The sequence below is a fragment of the Capra hircus genome, chromosome 10 (assembly GCF_001704415.2).
Source record: "Capra hircus breed San Clemente chromosome 10, ASM170441v1, whole genome shotgun sequence".
Lineage (NCBI taxonomy): Eukaryota > Metazoa > Chordata > Mammalia > Artiodactyla > Bovidae > Capra > Capra hircus.
The window spans coordinates 35068249-35075597 of NC_030817.1; positions in this window are offsets into that span (position 1 = coordinate 35068249).

Here is a 7349-nt window from a genome sequence, read left to right on the forward strand (position 1 = left end):
TCAGAGCAATACATTTCAGAGATGGCTCTTCCAACCTGCCTTATTCTTAATATTTGGACAGGACAATAAGACAGCATTTAGTTTGAAGCAAATTGCATATTTTTTTAGAATGAGGCAAAAGCAAATTTAAAACATCTTTCATTGAAGTGAGCCCACATTGACAACAGCACATGTAATTGCTTCCATTGTATGTTCTTAGCTAATTTACAACTACATTCATTGAATTAATAATGATCAGCTGGGATTCACAGAGGCCTGATCCCCAGGGTTCCATTCAGGGGCTGCTGGCCTGATATTTAAATATTTATTGATGATAATTGGGTGACAGAAAGGGACAGACCCAGCCAGAAACAAATTCAATCTGCTTGCACAAGCATCTTAGCCAAGATGCCTCCTTAGGCCACACAGACACAATAACAAGAGAAGCGGAGGTGAAAAGAATATTGAAAATATGTGAAAACTGAGATATTGAGACTTATGATTGCTTTGCTTCAGTTTAGTTCAGTTCATTCGCTCAGTCGTGTCTGACAGTTTGCGACTCTATGAATTGCAGCACACCAGGCCTCCCTGCCCGTCACCATCTCCTGGAGTTCACTCAGACTCATGTCCATCGAGTCCATGATGCCATCCAACCATCTCATCCTCTGTCGTCCCCTTCTTCTCCTGCCCCCAATCCCTCCCAGCATCAAAGTCTTTTCCAATGAGTCAACTCTTCGTATGAGGGGGCCAAAGTACTGGAGTTTTAGCTTTAGCATCATTCCTTCCAAAGAAATCCCAGGGTTGATCTCCTTCAGAATGGACTGGTTGGATCTCCTTGCAGTCCAAGGGACTCTCAAGAGTCTTCTCCAACACCACAGTTCAAAAGCATCAATTCTTCAGCGCTCAGTCTTCTTCACAGTCCAACTCTCACATCCATACATGACTACTGGAAAAACCAGAGCCTTGACTAGACGGACCTTAGTCGACAAAGTAACGTCTCTGCTTTTGAATATCCTATCTAGGCTGCTCATAACTTTTCTTCCAAGGAGTAAGCGTCTTTTAATTTCATGGCTGCAATCACCATCTGCAGTGATTTTGGAGCCCAAAAAAATAAAGTCTGACACTGTTTCCACTGTTTCCCCATCTATTTGCCATGAAGTGATGGGACTGGATGCCATAATCTTCGTTTTCTGAATGTTGAGCTTTAAGTCAACTTTTTCACTCTCCTCTTTCACTTTCATCAAGAGGCTTTTTAGTTCCTCTTCACTTTCTGCCATAAGAGTGGTATCATCTGCATATCTGAGGTTATTGATATTTCTCCCGGCAATCTTGATTCCAGCTTGTGTTTCTTCCAGTCCAGTATTTCTCATGATGTACTCTGCATAGAAGTTACATAAGCAGGGTGACAATATACAGCCTTGATGTATTCCTTTTCCTATTTGGAACCAGTCTGTTGTTCCATGCCCAGTTCTAACTGTTGCTTCCTGGCCTGCATACAGATTTCTCAAGAGGCAAGTCAGGTAGTCTGGTATGCCCATCACTTTCAGAATTTTCCACAGTTTATTGTGATCCACACAGTCAAAGGCTTTGGCATAGTCAATAAAGCAGAAATAGATGTTTTTCTGCAACTCTCTTGCTTTTTCCATGATCCAGCGGATGTTGGCAATTTGATCTCTGGCTCCTCTGCCTTTTCTAAAACCAGCTTGAACATCAGGAAGTTCACGGTTCACATATTGCTGAAGCCTGGCTTGGAGACTTTTGAGCATTACTTTACTAGCATGTGAGATGAGTGCAATTGTGCAGTAGTTTGAGCATTCTTTGGCATTGCCTTTCTTTGGGATTAGAATGAAAACTGACCTTTTCCAGTCCTGAGACCACTGCTGAGTTTTCCAAATTTGCTGGCATATTGAGTGCAGTACTTTCACAGCATCATCTTTCAGGATTTGAAACAGCTCAACTGGAATTCCATCACCTCTACTAGCTTTTTCGTAGTGATGCTTTCTAAGGCCCACTTGACTTCACATTCCAGGATGTCTGGCTCTAGATTAGTGATCACACCATCATGATTATCTGGGTTGTGAAGATATTTTTTGAACAATTCTTCTGTGTATTCTTGTCATCTCTTCTTAATATCTTCTGCTTCTGTTAGGTCCATACCATTTCTGTCCTTTATCGAGTCCATCTTTGCATGAAATGTTCCCTTGGTATCTCTAATTTTCTTGAAGAGATCTCTAGTCTTTCCCATTCTGTTCTCTTCCTCTATTTCTTTGCATTGATCGCTGAAGAAGGCTTCCTTATCTCTTCTTGCTATTCTCTGGAACTCTGCATTCAGATGCTTATTTCTTTCCTTTTCTCCCTTGCTTTTTGCTTCTCTTCTTTTCACAGCTATTTGTAAGGCCTCCCCAGACAGCCATTTTGCTTTTTTGCATTTCTTTTCCATGGGGATTGTCTTGATCCCTGTCTCCTGTACAATGTCACGAACCTCATTCCATAGTTCATCAGGCACTCTGTCTATCAGATCTAGGCCCTTAAATCTATTTCTCACTTCCACTGTATAATCATAAGGGATTTGACGGTAAACCCTTTAAACATCATTTTTTTAACCAATTTGTGAACTAAAAGATGAGCATTTTCATCTTTGAAATCCTCAACACTGCTTTCCTGGATTCTGAACTTTTCTTCCTATTTTAAAAATCTGAGGGCTGCTAGGCACTAGGCTTCCCTGGTGGCTCAGATAGTAAAGAACCCACCTGCAATGCAGGGCTTGAGCCCTTGGTCAGGAAGATCCCATGGAGAAGGGAATGGCTACCCACTCCAGTATTCTTGCCTAGAGAATTCCATGGACAGAGTTGCCTGGTGGGCTACAGTTCATGGGGTTGCAAGAAATCAGACACCACTGAGCAACTAACACTTTCACTTTCTTTTTCAGGCACTAGGCATTAGATCTGTCCAGAGACTAAACAGAGGCCCAGAGGGAAAAAAATGAAAGAGGTAGAAGGTAAGGGTGGGCGAAAGGGAAGAGAGGGAAAGAAACTGATTAAAAACACTGAGGGGGCGGGGATGACAAAAGATCCTTTTCAACCTATGACCTATCTTATCAGCACTTACAAACATTTAATTATTATCCATCCTCCTCAAGGTGATCCAGCCAGCTGCCTCTACTTGAGCAATAGGAAAATTGCAGATCACTTAGCTATCAGTGTTAATCACCTTTTGGAACATGTGTTAGTCAAGATATGCCAGGTTATGCTGCAGTAACAAACAATTGCAAAACCTTAACGAGTAAAAAACACAAAGTTCATTTCATGCTCATGCTACAAGTTTATTTCATGCTCATGCTACAAGTTTATCTCAGGCTGCAGGGCATTTTGCTCATCACAGTCACCCAGGACATAGGCTGACAGAGTAGCCAATTGCCTTATAGAAGGAGAATCTTGCATCGGCAATTAAATGATCTGGCCTGGAAGTAAACAGCACTGATGACAAGCACAGGGGTTGCACTTAAAACAGGTCTGGCTTTGGATCCCTTCTCTGATTCTCACTAACCATATGAACTTGAATATATCACTGAAACTCCTAGAGGCTCAGATTCCTTATGTGAAAAATGGAAATAGTACAATTTACTCATGAAGTTACTATGAAGAATAAATGGGCTGATAAGTACATAGAACCTAGAACATACTTGGGGCTGAATAAATGATAGGCTCTTGGTTCTTAACCATATTAAAAGACTTCTAGAGAGCCCAGTGAGTTCACATGGATGTGTGTTTTGCTCACTTGCACTATATGATACATTAGTTCTTTAAAATATTTGTTAAACCACAATGCACATGTATCTCAAGGCTCTCACTGCCACCTACTGTGGTTCCAACAGTTCAGTGTTGTACATGGGGAAATATGACCTGAAAGTGATTGAAGAATTGAGCCAAAGTTGTTCCATAGCTACTTGGGTGTAACAACCAACTCTGTGTCTCCTGACATCTACTACAACTGTTCACCTCACTGCTATATCTGACTTATTGTACATGGAAGCAAGTAAAGAAGACAATATACTGCACCCCCAGAGAGCATCTTTGGCAGCAAGCTTTTAGACAAGAAGGTAAGTCAAAAGGCTATTTTCTATCCATATGCAATGATTGCTCTTTACTATATTTCCCATAATAACTAAGGAAAACTAAAGAGATCAAAAAATGATGAGTTAACATTTATTAAGAATTTTCCCCATACCAGGTCCTACTCTATAAGCTTTCAGAAAATTCTCTCATTTACCTCTCACATGGAACCTAGGATGTAATATTACCCCATTTAGCAGATCAGAGAACTGAGTTCCCATGATGTGAAGTATCTTTCCCAGGGTGTCCTAAACAGTAAGTGGCTGAGTCAGCAGTCAAGCACAGACAATTTTATTCTGAATCGCATCATCAGAGCTTCCTTACTATGGTTCTAATTCATCTACAGTCACTATTTTGAAATCTTGCTTACCAGAAAAAGGGAATGGTAGCTGATGTAATTGCTCCAAAGTTCAAGGCTAAGAACTGTAGTTTCATTCAGACATACTGTTGTATTCTTGTCCATCATTACACTCAACATCTCCATAGTATCAGACAATTAACCAATAGATTAAGGTCTTGAACACCTAAAGAAAAAACAAAGGAAAAGCAGCAGATCAGAGCACAGAGAATGTGGTCAACTAATATTTACCAAATGCATGAATGGCAAATTCATCATCACCAATTGAAGAAAACTCAAACTGATGCTCTTCCTGTGCCCAGTCAACAATGTCCCGGTCATAAATGAAGTTCTCTATTCTAACTCTGTTTTATGGTAGAAAGCGAAGAACTAAAGATCCTCTTGATGAAAGTGAAAGAGAAGAGTGAAAAAGGTGGCTTAAAACTCAACATTCAGAAAACTAAGATCATGGCACCTGGTCCCATCACTTCATGGCAAGTAGACGAGGAAACAATGAAAACAGTGACAGACTTTATTATTTTAGGCTCCAAAATAACCACAGATGGTGACTGTAGCCATGAAATTAAAAGACACTTACTCCTTGGAGGAGAAGTTATGACCAACCTAGACAGCATATGAAAAAGCAGAGACATTACTTTGCCAACAAAGGTCCACCTAGTCAAAGCTATGCTTTTTCCAGTGGTCATGTATGGATGTGAGAGATGGACTCTGAAGAAAGCTGAGTGCTGAAGAATTGATGCTTTTGAACTGTGGTATTGGAGAAGACTGTGGAGAGTCCCTTGGACTGCAAGGAGATCCAACCAGTCCATCCTGAAGGAAATCAGTCCTGAATATTCATTGGAAGGACTCATGCTGAAGCTGAAACTCCAATACTTCAGCCACCTAATGCGAAGAACTGACTCATTGGAAAAAACCCTGATGCTGGGAAAGATTGAAGGTGGGAGGAAAATGGGACAACAGAGGATGAGATGGTTGGATAGCATCACTGACTCAATGGGCATGAGTTTGAGTATACTCCGGGAGTTGGTAATGGACAGGGAGGCCTGGTGTGTTGCAAGTCCATGGGGTCACAAAGAGTTGGACATGATTGGGCAGCTGAACTGACTGAACTGATTCTGTGTCAGCCCCTTAACGCAAGATATGCATGCCAGATTCTGAATATTGAACCTCATTGCATTGCTTCTTGTTTATAAACCAAGAAGATAATTCATAGAACAAAGTGTTTCAGGGAAGTGTCATAGGGTGGAAGCACAGAGGTAATTCATGCTTATCTCCAGGGAGAAGCAGGGACCCCCATGGATGAAGCAGGCCAGCTCCCTCAGTCCTGACAAATACTATTTCAGTGTCATGTAACCAATAAGTTGGAGAGAGAATTTAGTGCCTATCATTTTAATACTCACATAAAAGAACTTTTAAAATTCCATATCTATGAATTTTCAGGGAGAACCAAGTCGATATCAAGATCTAACCTCAAGATGTCAGATCTAATGCTCTGTCAAAACAAATCTCTCTCCAAATGATGACAACAATATTAAATAAAATTCTCTGTGTGTTTTTAAATATATAAACAATTAGCAATCACTCAGGAACTAATAGAATTTACAAGTGTCCCCTTCCTGATTTCATAGGAATATGTGGAACTTAATGGGATGTGAGTTTTCAGACTAAGCCCACAAGCTATTTCCAAGTCTTTGTTCCTTTTTCCTTTCACATGACAAGGTGGGCTGCAACTGACAATTTCTGTGAGCACAGTGTATGATCATTATTGCCAAGTGGAAGCTGTAGGGGTAATAACAGCAGTTGCCAAGTTAAATGAGGGTAGCATACAGCCCTTGTCAGTCAGTACCCCTCACAACACACATTTTCACCTGCTGTCCACATCTCCTTAGCTGTGTTTGTTGAGAAAGACTTAGTCCTGGCAAGCTGGTGAACGGTCCATGACGTGCTCCAGCAATGGGCATCAAAAACACATGAGCACTGAAAACTTGGGGAAGTAGAGGTCAATCCAAACACATTGGCCCTGAAACAATTATGTAACAGTCACCAAAGTTATCTATTTATTATCATGACTTTAAAGCCAAATGGAACAGATCAGCTTCACTGTACCAAGAGAGGGTCAGTTCAGTTCAGTTCAGTTGCTCAGTTGTGTCTGATTCTTTGCAACCCCATGAATTGCAGCACGCCAGGCCTCCCTGTCTATCACCAACTCCCAGAGTCTACCCAAACCCATGTCCATCGAGTCAGTGATGCCATCCAGCCATCTCATCCTCTGTCATCCTCTTCTCCTCCTGCTCCCAATCCTTCCCAGGACCAGGGTCTTTTCCAATGAGTCAACTCTTCGTATGAGGTGGCCAAAGTATTGGAGTTTCAGCCTCAGCATCAGTCCTTCCAATGAACACCCAGGACTGATCTCCTTTGAGATGAACTGTTTGGATCTCCTTGCAGTCCAAGGGACTCTCAAGAGTCTTCTCCAACATCACAGTTCAAAAACATCAGTTCTTCAGTGCTCAGCTTTCTTCACCATCCAACTCTCACATCCATACATGACTACTGGAAAAACCATAGCCTTGACTAGATGGAACTTTGTTGGCAAAGTAATGTCTCTGCTTTTAAATATGCTGTCTAGGTTGGTCATAACTTTCCTTCCAAGGAGTAAGCGTCTTTTAATTTCATGAAGTAATGCTCAAAATTCTCCAAGCCAAGCTTCAGCAATATGTGAACCATGAACTTCCAGATGTTCAAGCTGGTTTTCGAAAAGGCAGAGGAACCAGAGATCAAATTGCTAACATCCACTGGATCATATAAAAGCAAGAGAGTTGCAGAAAAACATCTATTTCTGCTTTATTGACTATGCCAAAGCCTTTGACTGTGTGGATCACAATAAACTGTGGAAAATTCTG